This window comes from Heterodontus francisci, chromosome 14 (genome assembly GCF_036365525.1).
Source record: "Heterodontus francisci isolate sHetFra1 chromosome 14, sHetFra1.hap1, whole genome shotgun sequence".
NCBI classification, from domain to species: Eukaryota; Metazoa; Chordata; class Chondrichthyes; order Heterodontiformes; family Heterodontidae; genus Heterodontus; species Heterodontus francisci.
This window is the reverse complement of record NC_090384.1, coordinates 74027658-74046067: the sequence shown is the minus strand read 5'-3', so window position 1 is coordinate 74046067 and position 18410 is coordinate 74027658.

Here is an 18410-nt window from a genome sequence, read left to right as displayed (position 1 = left end):
ATCCTTGGGAGAAACAAAAGTTAAAGGTGAGGAAGAATCACTTTGGTAGACTGTCTGGCCAGCTTCATGTCCTGAGCTATATTTCACAGCTGTAGCAGTGCTTTGTTGTTTAGTAATAGTACCAGGTCTAGTGGTTTGTTGTCTCTGCTCAAGGTTAGAAATAACAATCAAAATTAATAATATTCCAACAAGTTATTTTTTCAAAAATATATTTAAACCTTATTGACAATTTACTAGAAATTCAGCTTTTACAATATATGATCCAGATATATTGAAATAACTGGTAGATGTATGTTGATAAAAGCAAAATACTGCAGATGCTGGAAATCAGAAATAAAAACAAGAAATGCTGGAAATACTCAACAGGTCTGGCAGCATCTGTAGAAACAGAAGCAGAGTTAACGTTTCAGGTCAGTGACCTTTCTTCAGATTTATGTTGAACTTGCTCAAATAATAACCATGTAAGATAAAAGAATGTGCAGCTTTAAAGTAAATAATGTATCATGTTATCTATGACCTGTGTAGAACCCATGACCATAAGCATTCTGATTCATTTAACAGATCTTCTAGACTCGTTGTGTTAGCTGTGTCACAAAATTGTGGGTTCAAGTTCCACTCCAGAGACTTGAACACAAAATCTAGGCTGAAACTCCAGTGCAGTACTGGGGAATGCTGTACTGTCAGAGGTGCTGTCTTTCAGATGAGCTGTTAAACTAAGGCTCATCTTCCATCTCAGGTCTGCATAAAAATTCCCAAAGCCCTATTTTGAGGAACAGCAGGGGAGTTCTTCCCAGTGGCTTGGCCAATATTTACCTCTCAGCCAACATCGCTAAAAGTTATCTGGTCATTATAACATTTCTGTTTATGGAATCTTGCTATGTGTAATCTGACTGCCATGTTTCCTATATTGCAACAGTGACTACACTTCAAAGGTACTTCATTGGCTGTAAGTGCTTTGACATGACCTAAGGTCATGAAAAGCACTAGATAACTGCATGTCCTTTTTTTCATATCAATACTTTGTTAGCCTGTTCTAAAGTGATTCCAACTTTAACTAATTCTACGTATAAATATATATTTAAAAAAATCTGTTGCATACTAGAAGATCTCCCAATCACAGTAAGTCAATGATTTGCTGGGTAAAATTTTAAGTGGCCTGTGACGACCAGCAGGGAGCTGGTTGGGGCAGACAAAATGGCATGGGGTGGGCTGCCCGATGCTGCCCTGCCCCCATGCCATTTTGTCCGCAGCGGGCATTGTGGCGGGTGGGAAGTCTGTTGGGAGGCCAATTAAGTCGCTTAAGTGGCCCATTAAGGGCCACTTATGGGCTGCCTCCCACCTCCATTGGCATTTAACCAATGTTGGAAGGGTCTGCTGCTGCATGGAGACACCATCCAGCCTCCTAGCCAGATTGGGTAGAGGGACCCTCCTGCTCGATCACTCTGTGGCCACGGAGGAAGCTCCTGGCAGCAATGGCTGCCCCTGCAGTGCAATCCCACCTTCCCCCACCATCGCTGGGGCCTGCCTGCCTGATTGGCCCTGGTGAGCCCCGATTCCACTCAATTTGTGTGATGGCGACACCCATCGTCATCATCTGCTATCCCAGCAGTGGCCACCGCTCCCGGTGGGGCTGCTGGGCCTGAGGGGCTGCTGGCCCTCTGATTGGAGGCTGGCAGCTGTCCATTGAATGTGGCCAGGATTCTGAAAAATAGACAAGGCAGGGTTGCCCCTCCGCCCTGCTTTCCAGCCCATCGCTGGGAGTTCTGCCACCAGAATAAAATCTGGACCACCGTTTTTCATGACAAGGGGGTATGCTATCTAATGAGTAATGTATTATTCTGCTGTTAAGATGGAGCTGTATAATTCTTAGGCCCCAAAGTCTAATTATTAAGTATACAGAGTCTCAGCTCAATCAGGATATAACAGTTGTTTGCAGATTGCACAATGCTTCTAAGTTTTAGGCTGCAGGACAGAAGCACCCAGCAGGAAACGATTCTTCACTTCCCTATTTCAAGATTATTTTGTGTATGTAACTCAGTGGTAATGCTGGATTATGACAAGGAAGGCACGCATTCAACGCTGTTTACAGCAGATCTGTGATTAAAGAGGTTGCCAGTGAACTGGAGCTGCACTGAGCTAAGTGCATATTGTGGAAACAAAGTAAGGAAAACTGCAAGTTGGGACATAGTTATATTGCAGTATTTTTATATGTAATTCCTTCATAGAGCATTGTGCAGACATAAAATGCTACTGAGTGAACTACACAAAAGGGAAACATAAAATAGGTTTAATCTATGCTGGAAGTATCTTTTTTGAAGACTACATTGAAGATTGCACCAGGGAGACAAGCTTGGTCAAAATTGGTACGGTCACTGTTAAAAGAAATGAAAAGGTCATTTTCAAGCAGAGTTGAAAGGAACACAGTTGGAGTGATCTTGAATTCTGATCTTTCCTTTATATGTTTCAAGGATGCAACTGCTTTTGAGCACTCATCGACTCTCAGTCCTACTGGAGCTCTGGCTTCCAGCTTCTTTTGATAAATAGAAAACAGCTGGTGTCCAAAAGATAGCCATTAATCTTTCCAGGAGATAAAAGCAAACAGAGAACCTGAACAACACCTTCTAATTACTGTTCCACACATTTTCACAATATAAAATAAATTGAGGTACTATTCTTCTGAGAAATTGTTTCTTTGGGTTAATCTTTTTAATTTGTGCTTTGAATTTCTTTCAGTGACTAAATATTTGGAGATTATTTTCTTTGACTGGACATAATCTATTTCACAATTGTTGAATAACAGTTGTTGATTATGGAGAGATTTACCATTCACATTGTCATTTGAAACTAATGCTAGCTAACTCAAATAGTCAACAGCATTCTGTACTTGTTTGAATAAATTGCTCCTCATAATGCTCCAATTCCTGCTGCTTCTTCCTTTTCTGATTTGGTGAGGTTACCATTCTTTATAAGGTTGGAGTTATTAGTTAAGTAATCATGGCAAAGTTGTCTCCTATATTGTTGAAGCAGATTCCTTAAAATTAGAATAAATTCCATTCAAACATACAAACTATACATATTAAAGAAAGTTTCATCTCAATCTACGTTGTTACTTTTCTCAAAAACAAATAAATAAAACTTGATGCATCTGTTCCCTTCTTGATTTGTGTTTCTACTCCTCTCCTGAAGACAATGATTTATGTACGGTCATAATTCCACAGCAATAACAGCAGTCTAGTGCATCATTTAACTAGCAGGGAAGAAGTGGAAAGTCAAGCCTGGTCACTTCCTCACTTAGACATCCATACATATCTACTTTGGAGCCCCCGGTTATCTAGAAGCATACAGAGTAAGTTAAAGCAGAAAAAGAAAGCTTATGATCATCACAAAAATCTTATTACTTTAGAAAGGCTAGAGGAGTATAGAAAGTGCAGGGGTGAAGTAAAAAAGGAAATTAGAAAAGCAAAGAGAGGGCATGAAAAATTATTGGCAGGTAAAATCAAGGAAAACCCAAAGATGTTTTATCAGTATATTAAGAGCAGGAGGATAACAAAGGAAAGGGTAGGACCTATCAGAGATCAGGGAACTTATGCATGGATGCAGACGATGTGGGCAGGGTTCTTAATGAGTTTTTTTGTCTCTGTCTTCACAAAGGAGAGAGTTGATGTGGACATTGTAGTTAAAGAGGAGTGTGAAATATTGGATACAATAAGCATAATGAGAGAGGAAGTACTAGAGGGTCTGACATCCTTGAAAGTGGACAAATCATCAGGGCCAGATGGATTGCATCCCAGGTTGTTAAAGGAAGCCAGGAAGAAATAGCAGATGCTCTGAGGATCATCTTCAAATTATCACTAGATACAGGAGAGGTACCAGATGATTGGAGGTCTGCAAAAGTTGCACCATTGTTTAAAAAGGCCGCCAGTCTGACCTCGGTGGTGGGTAAATTGTTAGAATCTATTCTGAGGGACAGGATAAACTGCCACTTAGAAAGACTCAGATTAATCAGGGATAGTCAGCATGGATTTGTTAAGGGAAGGTCATGTTTTACTAATTTAATTGAGTTTTTTGAGGAAGTAACGAGAAGGATTGATGAGGGTAGTGCAGTGGATGTGGTCTACATGGATTTTAGTAGGGCATTTAACAAGGTCCCACATGGCAGACTGGTCAGTAAAATGAAAGCCAATGGGATACAGGGGAATGTGGCAAGTTGGATCCACAATTGGCTCCGGGTCAGGAAACAAAGGGTAGTAGTCAACAGATGTTTTTATGAATGGAAAGCATTCCACAGGGCTCAGTCTTGAGGTCCTTGCTGCTTGTGGTATATATTAATGATTTGGACTTCAAGTATGGGAGGCATGATTGGGAAATTTGCTGATGACACAAAAATTGGCTGTGTAGTTGATAGTGAAGAGGATAGCTGCAGATTCCAAAAAGATATAAATGGTTTGGTTGAGTGGGTGGAAAAGTGGCAAATGGAATTCAATCCAGATAAGTGTGAGGTAATGCATTTGGGGAGGGCAAATAAAGCGAGGGAATACACAATAAACAGGAGGATATTGAGAGGGGTAGAAGAAGTGAGAGACCTTGGAGTGCATGTCCACAGGTCCCTGAAGGTGGCAGGACAAGTAGATAGTTTGGTGAAGAAGGCATAAGGAAAGCTTTCCTTTATTGGCCGAGGTATAGAATTCAAAAGCAGGGATGTAATGCTGGAACTGTATAAAATGCTGGTTAGGACACAGTTGGAGTATTGCATACAGTTCTGGTCACCACATTATTCTTTTGGGCCTCCTTATCTCGAGAGACAATGGATACGCGCCTGGAGGTGGTCAGTGGTTTGTGAAGCAGCGCCTGGAGTGGCTATAAAGGCCAATTCTGGAGTGACAGGCTCTTCCACAGGTGCTGCAGAGAAATTTGTTTGTTGGGGCTGTTGCACAGTTGGCTCTCCCCTTGCGCCTCTGTCTTTTTTCCTGCCAACTACTAAGTCTCTTCGACTCGCCACAATTTAGCCCTGTCTTTATGGCTGCCCGCCAGCTCTGGCGAATGCTGGCAACTGACTCCCACGACTTGTGATCAATGTCACACGATTTCATGTCGCGTTTGCAGACGTCTTTATAACGGAGACATGGACGGCCGGTGGGTCTGATACCAGTGGCGAGCTCGCTGTACAATGTGTCTTTGGGGATCCTGCCATCTTCCATGCGGCTCACATGGCCAAGCCATCTCAAGCGCCGCTGACTCAGTAGTGTGTATAAGCTGGGGATGTTGGCCGCTTCAACGACTTCTGTGTTGGAGATATAGTCCTGCCACCTGATGCCAAGTATTCTCCGAAGGCAGCGAAGATGGAATGAATTGAGACGTCGCTCTTGGCTGGCATACGTTGTCCAGGCCTCGCTGCCGTAGAGCAAGGTACTGAGGACACAGGCCTGATACACTCGGACTTTTGTGTTCCGTGTCAGTGCGCCATTTTCCCACACTCTCATTATACCACATTATACAAAGGACATAATTGCTCTGGAGAGAGTACAGAGGACATTTACAAGAATGTTGCCAGGGTTCGAAAGCTGCAGCTATGAGGAAAGATTGGATAGGCTAGGGTTGTTTTCCTTAGAACAGAGGAGGCTGAGGCGTGACTTAATAGAGGTGTACAAAATTATGAGGGGCCCAGATAGAGTAGACAGGAAGGACCTGTTTCCCCTGGCACAGAGGTCAATTACCAAGGGGCACAGATTTAAGGTGATTGGTCGAAGGATTAGAGGTGACATGAGGAAAAACTTTTTCAGCCAGAGGCTGATGGGTGTCTGGAATTCGCTGCCAAGAATGATGGTGAAGGCAGAAACCCTCAATTCTTTGAAAAGTTACCTGGACATGCACCTGAAGTGTGGTAACTGGCAAGGCTATTGACAGGTGCTGGAAAGTGGGATTAGTTTGGGCGGCCAGTTTTTTCGGCTGGCACAGACACAATGGGCTGAATGGCCTCCTTCTGTGCTGCAATTTTTCTCTGGTTCCAACCTGATTTACCAGTTAATGGTCAGAAGCTGTTTTTCTGGCTTGCGTTTTACTTCCCTACTCCACAGGACACTTAAACCAATTGAAATGTCCCCGCAAATAACATACAGCACAGACTGAATTAGACTGACCAGTGCCACCTCATCTAGTGTATATGACACTTTCCATTATTAAATGCTTCAATTTTATAATTTTCCCCAACTTTTTCTCAATGTAACACCTCTCCTCTCAACATCCAACCTTAGACTGGAGGCTGCAGATGCACTCAGTTTTGAACATCTTCACACATACAATTGATATAACACTAATTTTGCCCATCAGGCAGTGCACTGGTGTGCATCCAGCAAATTCTCTCTCCAACTTTTCTATGCATATAAGATGGATGACGATCTCATGTAGTGCAAATACAGGCTCCCTTGTTGTGTTATGATATAAAATCCTGTGCCTTTACAGTTTTACTTCTTTCAACCCATCATGTAAATAATTCTCTTTTTTTTATCATCCTTATTATCACTTTCTTCCTGTTGGAGCGTTTGGATAGATAACTTACGCTTCCATTCTGTCAATAGTTGCTCTTAAACAAGCTTCTGGGATTAATATGCTGTGGATTAAATTCTGATCTTTCTCTAGAGAATTGTAGCTGGTGGGATTTGAGCAAGGTGCTCTGTGGATCTGTCTGCCTGTCAGGTGATCATCTCTTAGAAAGTGTTTCTGAAACCTCCTTTACCTCCTGTATGTAATGGCGTTTCTCATGTGTTATGGCCAGGTGAGGAGGGGGTTTCAGGCTCCCCTCTCACCCCTCCCCTTGTTTGACCGCAACAAGGTTTATTCCTTTTTAAAAACAGTGGTTGTGTTTACCACCTCAGTGAATGTTTTACCTTTTTCCTCTAAGGTGATTGCAAAAGGACCAATCGAACAGGTTTTCTTGAGTTTAAACAAGAAAGAGGTAAGTTTATTATAGTTAACACTCAAACCCGATTTAAAAATACACTGCACATTCACACGAGAATCACACACACACAAATAGATTACAGAGGGAAACAGATTTGGTTGTTGGATCAAAGTCCAGAATAAATGGAACTTAAATACAGTCTGTAAATATCGTAGTCCTCAGCTGAAGCTATTCTTGAAGTCCTCGCTAGTTAAAGGACACTTTGGTCGGCTTGCTTTGCTCAGAGTTTTCCTGAAGGCAGAAGTGGTAGTTGATTCGCTTCCCTTGGTTGCTGGCTGGAGCCACCTATAGGCTTTGGGGGGGGTGGTGGTGGTCGGGAGGGGGCTGTCCCCAGTCGCAGACGGTTCTTTTCTAGATATTTTCTGGGGAGAGAAAGAGAGACACCGGGGAGCTACTGCTGTCTTCACTGCTGTACCCTCAGTCACTGGATGTCTGCTGTCTGTGTCACAAAACTCTAGTTTCTTCAGAGATGAGCGGGTAGTCACATAGTTCTATCAATCCCCTTTGTTTCTAATGAGGTTTTTCTAGAATCTTCCAATGAAATTCAAGGTTCTACATGCCCGAGGAGGTCCATTCACACTTGGAGGGGATTGGCTCTTTCAAAGTCAGTGGGTGGGAATGGCCTTGACCCCTGTGCTAATAAAGCCATTCTAGGTAATTCAATCACTTAGAGCAAGTCATTGTCCTAGCTGGACTTCTTGTTAGACTTTTTGTCTCCAGTCCAATCTCCTGGTATTTCAGATGTAAATGGCAGTGGCCATCTTGACGACTAGTTTTGTAAAAGTTACTGTAGGTTTTTCCCATTCAAAATCTAATGTAAGTTTCAACTGATTAAATTAACATGTCTCATTTGGCATATAGAGTTTTCCTGACACATGCCATTCCTTAACCTCAGTAACCTTGAGCTTGAATGAATGTCGGTGGGACAGATCCTGCATGTGTGCTTGTGTCAGGCGCTCAAATCGTCCAGGAACTCCTACAGTCAGTGAAATTCTATTTTGTTGTGATACGTTTCCATGGTGGGATTTGAACTCACATTTCTGGAGCATTAGTCTGGACCTCTGGATTATTAGTTCAGTAACATTACCATTATGCTATCGTTCCTATGAACAACTTTTTAAAAAAGGTGATCCACTGGCGGAGTCCACAGAGTCAGCACTGCGAGAGGTGAGTTGGACAGGAAAATGGTGGACAATATTAGCCCACATCCAGCTGGGTGGGAAGTTTGGCTATAGAGCAGGATGAGGCATTTGGGGTTCCTGCCCATAAGGAGGCAGTGAAAAATGCCTCAATAGGCTTTTCGGAGAATGGGCTCCTTCTGTGTTGTAACTATTCTATGATTCTATGAAAAGATCAGTTATTATCTTTAGGAAAAGGGAGAAAAGATCTGTAGTTTAAACAATGAACAGATTGAAGGGAGAGAAATTGCCATCATAATAAAGAATGAGATCTTTGCCCATTTACCTTGCAATCCATCTGCATCATATACTTTCATTAAAGTTTTGCTAAAATCGGTGAATTCTGCACTGCCATCTTCTTTGTGTCATGCAGGCCCCCACCTGTCAAGAATGAGGCACATTAATTTCACCACATGAACAATGATTTTTAAACTGTTACTAGAGTAAAGAAAGAACTTGTCTTAAAAAAAGCAACACCAGACCCTTGACTGGAAAGACATTTGCATATTTCCAGACAGTGCTTAAAAGGGACAAAAAGACCATTTGCTGACACATTCAAACCACAATGGACTTTTGATTACCAGACGTTGAGGGTGGAGGAGCTCGCATTCCAGGTTGACTGCTAAGATGACCGAATACACAAACAGATGTGGTCACACACCCCTAGTCACATGACTAACCTACTGGACAACCTGAGTTTTTTGAATTTGAACTTGCCACACAGTTTTAGTAGGGAGAAAACTGTTTGCTCCTGGACTGAAAAGACCTCTCATGGCTGGCTTGCCACTGCCTCTCTCCTGTCTGCTCTCATCTCTCTCATCAGCTTCAGAAACCATTGAAGACATATGAACCCCAAGAGAGAAAAGTCTCCGACAGAGAACAAGGTTTAAGAAGAATACCGGCCCCAACAAAAAGCAAGATCTACCTACAAACAAGGACTACAGCGAGCTTGAAGCACAGTAACAAAAACCTCCTTCAGAGATTGCCTCAAATCTCTCTACTTTATTTTTCTTCTGCTCTTTACTGTCTCTATTTGCATGTGTGTATCGTGTATGCATGCTAGCGTGGGGAGCAGCGTGTATCCGTAGGCGTTAACCAAATTAGAGTTTGAGTTTTAATAAATTTCACTTTTCTTCTTTAAACCTAAGAAAGCCTGTTTGTACTCATTTCTTTGCCTTCTAATTGGAAAGCAGTGAACAAGGATTCATCAAGGGGGAGCTAAAACACAGTTGCCCGAATTTTGCGCCACCCAAACGAGCCGGATGATGGTGGGGAGGTGGCGTAAAGTTGAGCGGGAGGCGCCAAGAGGATTTCCCAACCAGCTGCCGCTTCCACTCCTCCTTGACATAGGGTGGGGGTGGGGGGGTGAAAAACGTCCGCCGAACGTGAAATCCTGACCAGAGTGTTGAACACAAAATCCTGTTACAGTAAGACCAGGTGAAGGCTAAAAGGGACCCCTACCTGGTCATAAGATTTACATATGACTAAAATGGCTGGATATTGTGTGTATCATGGAGTTACAATCTTTTTAATTTGCGTAGTATACACTGAGAATTGTACTAGTTAATATTTTGTATCAACATATGGCAGGTAAATTAAGAAATCTTTACCAAAATTGGTCTAATTGTACTTAATATTCAACCATAGAACTTTACAGGAGTGAAAAGTAGTGAAGTTATGTTAAACCTCTGGTCAGGCTGCATTTAGAGTGCTGAGCACAGTTCTGGTCTCCATGCTATATAAAAAAAGACATAGAAGCACTGGAGAAAGTGCAAAAAGGATTTACAATAATGATACCAGAACTGAGAGATTATAGCTATTGGGAAATATTAAATAGGTTGGTCTTTTTTCTTTAGAAAAGTGAAGGGTTGGAGGTGACCTGATAGATGTCTATATAATTAAGAATGAGTAGGTCAGGGTAGATTAACCTAAGGGAAAGTCATGACAGGAGAGCTCAGCCCGTGATATGCTCCTCCTGCGCTATGTGGGAAATCAGGGACTCTTCCAGTGTCCTCCCTGATGAATATGTGTGCAGGAAGTGTATCCAGCTGCAGCTACTGGCTACCCGCATTACGAAGCTGGAACTGCGGGTGGACTCACTGTGGAGCGATGCTGAGGACGTCCGGGATACCACATTTAGTGAGGTGGTCACACCGCAGGTAATGGCTGCACAGGCAGAAAAGAGATGGGTGACCACCAGTCGGAGTAGTAGGCGCAGGCAGGTAGTGCAGGAGTCCCCTGTGGTCATCCTCCTCTCAAACAGATATACCGCTTTGGATACTGTTGGGCAGGAGGACCTCCCAGGGGAAAGCAGCAACAGGCAAGTTTGTGGCACCACGGAGGGCTCTGCTGCACAGCAGGGCAGGAAAAGGGTTGGAAGAGCTATAGTGATAGGGGATTCTATCGTAAGGGGTGCAGATAGGCGTTTCTGTGGTCACAAACGAGACACCAGGATGATATATTGCCTCCCTGGTGCTAGGGTCAAGGATGTCTCGGAGCGGCTGCAGGACATTCTGAAAGGGGAGGGTGAGCAGCCAGAGGTCGCGGTCTATATTGGGACTAACGACATAGGTAGGAAGAGAGACGAGGTCCTGCAAAGTGAATATAGGGAGTTAGGCAGAAGGTTAAAAAAGCAGGATCTCTAGAGTTGTAATCTCAGGATTACTCCCTGTGCTATGTGCTAGTGAGGGGAGGAATAGGAGGATTAGGCAAATGAATGCATGGCTGAAGAGCTGGTGTAGGCGGGAGGGCTTCATCTACTTGGATCATTGGGATCTCTTCTGGTGCAGAGGTGACCTGTACAAGAAGGATGGGTTGCATCTAAACTGGAGGGAGACCAATATCCTTGCGGGGAGGTTTGCTAGTACTACTCAGAAGGGTTTAAACAAGTCTTGCAGTGGGGTGGGACCCAAAGTAGTAGTCTCTGCGATGAGATAGTTCAGGCAAATGTAGAGGTAAAGCAAGCAAGTCCAGTAGGCAGGCCGGGCAGGGGCAGGACAGGGAGCGTGGAAGGTCTGGGAGGCTAAACTGCAGTTACTTACATGCAAGAAGCCTTACAGGTAAAGCAGATGAACTTAGAGCATGGATCGGTACATGGGATTGTGATATTATAGCTATTACGGAAACGTGGTTGAGGGATGGGCAGGACTGGCAGCTCAATGTTTCGGGGTGCCGATCCTTCCGGCGTGACAGAGGTGGAGGTAAGAGAGGAGGGGGATTTGCACTATTGATTAGGGAGGACATCACGGCAGTACTTAGAGAGGATATCCCGGGGGGAATGTCCAGCGAGGCCATATGTGTAGAACTTAGAAATAAGAAAGGGGTGATCACTTTGATGGGTTATACTATAGGCCCCCCAATAGTCAGAGGGAAGCGGAGGAGCATATCTGTAGGGAAATCACAGATAGGTGTAGGAATTATAGGGTTGTAATAGTAGGTGATTTTAACTTGCCTAATATTGAATGGGACTGCCTTAGTGCTAGGGGATCAGATGGGGAAGAATTTGTTAAGTGTGTACAGGATAGTTTTCTGAGGCAGTATGTGAATGGCTCTACTAGAGAAGTTGCTACACTCGACCTCCGCTTAGGAAATGAGGATGGGCAGGTGGTTGATGTGTCAGTGGGGGAGCACTTTGGGACCAGTGACCATAACTCTATTAGCTTCAAGATATTTATAGAAAAGGATAGGACTGGTCCTCAGGTTGAAGTCCTAAATTGGGGGAAGGCCAATTTCAATGGCATCAGACAGGAACTCTCAAAAGTTGAATGGGAGGGGCTGTTTATAGGTAAAGGGACGTCTGGCAAATGGGAGGCTTTTAAAAGTGAGATAGGAAGAGTTCAGGGCCGGCATGTTCCTGTGAGATGGAAGGGCAAGACTGGCAAGTTTAGGGAACCTTGGTTGATGAGGGATATTGAGGGTCTGGTCAGGACAAAGAAGGAGGCATATGACAGGTATAGGCAGCTGGGATCGAGTGAGTCCCTCGAGGAGTATAGGGGATGTAGGACTACACTTAAGAAGGAAATTAGGAGGGCGAAGAGGGGCCATGAGATTTCCCTGGCAGACAAGATAAAGGATAATCCTAAAAGATTCTATAAGTATATTAAGAGTAAAAGGGTAGCTAGGGAGAGAGTAGGTCCCGTTAAGGATTGGTGTGGCAATCTATGTGTGGAGCCACAGGAAATGGGTGAGGTCTTAAATGAATACATCTCGTCCGTATTTCCCGTGGAGAAGGTCATGGAAGCTGATGAGTTCAAGTGAGGGAACACCGATATCCTGGAGCATATCAACATTACAAAGGAGAAGGTGTTGGAGGTTTTGAAGCGCATTAAGGTGGATAAAACCCCAGGGCCTGACCAGGTGTATCCTAGGATGCTATGGGAAGCAAGGGAGGAGATTGCTGGGACCCTAGCAGAGATTTTTGTATCATTGTTAGCCACAGGTGAGGTACCGGAAGACTGGAGGATAGCTAATGTTGTGCCTTTATTTAAGAAGGGCAGCAGGGATAAGCCAGGGAACTACAGGCTGGTGAGCCTTACATCAGTGGTGGGAAAGCTATTGGAAGGGATTCTGAGAGACAGGATTTATATGCATCTGGAAAGGCATGGTCTGATTAGGGATAGTCAACATGGCTTTGTGCGTGGGAAATCATGTCTCACGAATTTGATTGAGTTTTTCGAGGCGGTTACCAAGAGGATTGACGAGGACAGGGTGATAGATGTTGTCTACATGGATTTTAGCAAGGCCTTTGACAAGGTCCCGCATGGTAGGCTGGTCCAGAAGGTTCAAACACATGGGATCCAGGGTGAGCTACCAAATTGGATACAAAATTGGCTTGGTGATAGGAGGCAGAGGGTGGTAGTGGAGGGTTGTTTTTCAGATTGGAGGCCGGTGACCAGTGGTGTGCCGCAGGGATTGGTGCTGGGCCCTCTGTTGTCATATATATTAATGATTTGGATGTGAATGTAAGAGGCATGATTAGTAAGTTTGCAGATGACACCAAAATTGGTGGTATTATGGACAGTGAAGAAGGTTGTCTAAGGTTACAACAGGATATAGATCAACGGGAAAGTGGGCAAGGGAGTGGCAAATGGAATTTAACGCAGACAAGTGTGAAGTGATGCATTTTGGGAAGTTAAACCAGGGCAGGACAAAGACAGTGAATGACAGGGCCCTGGGGAGTGTTTTTTTTTCTTTTCTTTCTTTAGAATTAGAATTAGAACATTACAGCGCAGTACAGGCCCTTCGGCCCTCGATGTTGCGCCGACCTGTGAAACCATCTGACCTACACTATTCCATTTTCGTCCATATGTCCAATGACCACTTAAATGCCCTTCAAGTTGGCGAGTCTACTACTGTTGCAGGCAGGGCGTTCCACGCCCCTACTACTCTCTGAGTAAAGAAACTACCTCTAACATCTGTCCTATATCTATCACCCCTCAACTGAAAGCTATGTCCCCTCGTGTTTGCCATCACCATCCGAGGAAAAAGACTCTCACTATCCACCCTATCTAACTCTCTGATTATCTTATATGTCTCTATTAATACCTCTCCTCCTCCTTCTCTCCAACGAAAACAACCTCAAGTCCCTCAGCCCTTCCTCGTAAGACCTTCCCTCCATACCAGGCAACATCCTAGTAAATCTCCTCTGCACCCTTTCCAAAGCTTCCACATCCTTCCGATAATGCGGTGACCAGAACTGCACGCAATACTCCAGGTGCGGCCTCACCAGAGTTTTGTACAGCTGCAGCATGACCTCGTGGCTCCAAAACTCGATCCCCCTACTAATAAAAGCTAACACACCATATGCCTTCTTAACAGCCCTACTAACCTGGGTAGCAACTTTCAGGGATTTATGTACCTGGACACTAAGATCTCTCTGTTCATCGACACTACCAAGAATCTTTCCATTAGCCCAGTACTCTGCATTCCTGTTACTCCTTCCAAAGTGAATCACCTCACACTTTTCCGCATTAAACTCCATTTGCCATCTCTCAGCCCAGCTCTGCAGCCTATCTATGTCCCACTGTACCCTACAACATCCTTCGGCACTATCCACAACTCCATCGACCTTTGTGTCATCCGCAAATTTACTAACCCACCCTTCTACACCCTCTTCCAGGTCATTTATAAAAATGACAAACAGCAGTGGCCCCAAAACAGATCCTTGCGGTACACCACTAGTAACTAAACTCCAGGATGAACATTTGCCATCAACCACCACCCCCTGTCTTCTTTCAGCTAGCCAATTTCTGATCCAAAGCTCTAAATCACCTTCAACCCCATACTTTCATATTTTCTGCAATAGCCTACCGTGGGGAACCTTATCAAACGTCTTACTGAAATCCATATACACCACATCCACTGCTTTACCCTCATCCACCTGTTTGGTCGCCTTCTCGAAAAACTCAATAAGGTTTGTGAGGCACGACCTACCCTTCACAAAACCGTGCTGACTTAATGAACTTATTCTTTTCAAGATGATTATAAATCCTGTCTCTTATAACCTTTTCCAACATTTTACCTACAACCGAAGTAAGGCTCATAGGTCTATAATTACCAGGGCTGTCTCTACTCCCCTTCTTTAACAAAGAAAATTACCGCACAGGAACAGGCCCTTCGGCCCTCCAAGCCTGCGCCGATCCAGATCCTCTACCTAAACATGTCGCCTATTTTCTAAGGGTCTGTATCTCTTTGCTTCCTGCCCATTCATGTATCTGTCTGGATACATCTTAAAAGACGCTATCGTGTTCGCATCTACCACCTCCGCTGGCAACGCGTTCCAGGCACCCACCACCCTCTGCGTAAAGAACTTTCCACGCATATCCCCCCTAAACTTTTCCCCTCTCACTTTGAACTCGTGACCCCTAGTATTTGAATCCCCCACTCTGGGAAAAAGCTTCTTGCTATCCACCCTGTCTATACCTCTCATGATTTTGTACACCTCAATCAGGTCCCCCCTCAACCTCCGCCTTTCTAATGAAAATAATCCTAATCTACTCAACCTCTCTTCTTAGCTAGCGTCCTCCATACCAGGCAACATCCTGGTGAACCTCCTCTGCACCCTCTCCAAAGCATCCACATCCTTTTGGTAATGTGGCGACCAGAACTGCACGCAGTATTCCAAATGTGGCCGAACCAAAGTCCTATACAACTGTAACATGACCTGCCAACTCTTGTACTCAATACCCCGTCCGATGAAGGAAAGCATGCCGTATGCCTTCTTGACAATTCTATTTACCTGCGTTGCCACCTTCAGGGAACAATGGACCTGAACACCCAAATCTCTCTGTACATCAATTTTCCCCAGGACTTTTCCATTTACTCTATAGTTCACTCTTGAATTGGATCTTCCAAAATGCATCACCTCGCATTCACCCTGATTGAACTCCATCTGCCATTTCTCTGCCCAACTCTCCAATCTATCTATATTCTGCTGTATTCTCTGACAGTCCCCTTCACTATCTGCTACTCCACCAATCTTAGTGTCATCTGCAAACTTGCTAATCAGACCACCTATACTTTCGTCCAAATCATTTGTTCTTGAGCAGAGAGACCTTGGGGTGCGAGTACATAGTTCCCTGAAAGTGGCAACACAGGTAGACAGGGTGGTGAAGAAGGCGTATGGCATGCTTGCCTTCATCAGCCGAGGCTCTGAGTACAAGAGTTGGGACGTCATGTTACAGTTGTGCATAACGTTGGTTAGGCTGCATTTGGAGTACTGTATGCAGTTCTGGTCGCCGCACTGCAGGAAAGATGTGATTAACCTAGAGAGGGTACAGAAAGGATTCACAAGGATGTTGCCTGGTTTGGTGGCTTGAGTTATAAAGAGAGATTGGATAGGCTGGGTCTGTTTTCCCTGGAGCAAAGGAGGCTGAGAGGGGACATGTTAGAGGTATATAAAATTATGAGAGGCATAGATAGGGTAGATAGCCAGAGTCTGTTTCCCATGGTAGGGGTGAGTAAAACTAGAGGGCATAGATTTAAGGTGAGAGGGATGAAGTTTAAAGGGGATCAAAGGGGTAAATTTTTCACATAAAGAATAGTGGGTATCTGGAATGAGCTGCCAGAGGAGGTGGTGGAGGCAGGAACAGTAGCGACATTTAAGAGGCATCTGGACAGGTAGTTGAATGAGCAAGGCATAGAGGGATATGGAATTAATGCAGGCAGGTGAGATTAGTATAGATAGGCATCATGGTCGGCATGGACGCGGTGGGCCGAAGGGCCTGTTTCTATGCTATACGACTCTATGACTCTTTGTGGAGAGAATGTTTCCACTTGTGAGAGAATCCTAAATTTGGGGCCATAAATACAATATACAATATATATAAATACAATATACAATACAATATAGTTAGGTCTAAATCCATTAGGGAAATAAGGAGACATTTCTTTAGAATCATAGAATGATAGAATGGTTACAGCACAGAAGAAGGCCATTCGGCCTGTCGTGTCTGTGCCAACTGTCTGCGAGATCAACTCAGCGAGTACCACTCCCCTGCTTTTTCCCCATAGCCCTGCATATTCTTTCTCTTCAGATAATTAACCAATACCTTTTGAAATCTGTGATTGAATCTGCCTCCATCACACTCTCAAGCAATGTATTCTAGATCCTAACCAATCACTGTGTAAAAAAGTTTTCCTCATGTCGCCTTTGGTTCTTTTGCCATTCACCTTAAATCGGTGTCTCTTGTTCGCAACCCTTCCGCCAATGTGAACAGTTTCTCCCTATCTACTCTGTCCAGACCCCTCATAATTTTGAACACTTCTATCAAATCTCCTCTCAACCTTCTCTTTAAGAAGAACAGCCTAGCTTCTCTAACTTATCCTTGTAGCTGAAGTCCCTCATCCCTGGAACCATTCTTATAAATATTTTCTACAGCCTCTCTAATGCCTTCACATCCTTTCTAAAGTGTGGTGCCCAGAACTGGACAGAATACTCAGTTGAGGCCAAGCCAATGCTTCATAAAAGTTCACCATAATTTCCTTGCTTTTGTACACTTTACCTCTATTTATGAGCCCAGGATCCAGATGCCTTATTAATCGCTTTCCTAACCTGCCCTGCACATATATACCCCTACGTCACTCTGCTCCTACACCCACTGTAGAATTGTATCCTTCATTTTATTTTGCCTCTCCTCGTTCTTACTCCCTTCACATTTCTTTGCATTAAATGTCATCTGCCACTTGTCCACCCATTCCACCAGTCTGTTTATGTCCTCTTGAAGTCTATCCCTGCCCTCCTCACAGTTCACAATACTTCCAAGTTTTGTGTCATCCACAAATTTTGAAATTGTGCCAAATCTAAGTCATTAATATAGATCAAGAAAAGCAGTGGTCCGAATATCAATCCCTGGGGAACCCCTGTCTATAACTTCCTCCAGTCTGAAAAACAGTGTTTCATCACTCCTGCCACTCAGCCAACTTCTTATCCATGCTGTCACTGTCCCTTTATTTCATGAGCTGTAACTTTGCTGTCAAGACTGTTATGTGGCAGGTTATCAAGCACCTTTTGGAAGTCCATGTACATCACATCAACTGCATTACCCTCATCAACCCTCTCTGTTAATTCATCAAAAATCTCAATCAAGTTAGTTAATCAGCTCTTAACAAATCCGTGCTGGCTTTCCTTAATTAATTCACTTGCTGTTAAGTTTATCCCAGACAACCATTTCTAAAAGCTTACCCACCACCGAGGTTAAGCTGATTGGCCTTTTTTTGAACAAAGCTGTAACGTTTGAAATTCTCCAGTCCTGTGGGAGTAGTTAGAATGTCGAACTTGCTACCACAGGAAATGGTCAAGGCAAATAGCTTGGATGCTTTCAAAAGGAAACCAGATGAGTACATGAGAAGAAAGGAATAGAAAGATAAGCTGAAAGGCTGAGATGAGGCAGATGAAATGGGAGGAGACTCATATGGAGTATAAGTACCAGGCTGAATGCTCTGTTTCTTTGCTGTATACTCTATGCAATTCTATGTAATTTACAATACCTTTGTACAGATGCTCCACAAGTATGACACGGCTATTTTGAAATCTGTCTACTTTTGTCTATATTTGATAGGTTCACTGACAAAAAAAGGAGAGAGCTTTGCTGAAGGTTTTCTGAATAAGTGACTTTTTACTTTTCGTAAAGAAGTGCAAGATACAGTTCCTACGACAATACATAGCAAGAGTTCTTTGACATGCGTGAACACTCTCAGGTCATAACCCACAGCAATAAATGAACTATGATGGTCTTTTCCATGACTAAATCATTGTGACTTATGCACCATCCAGA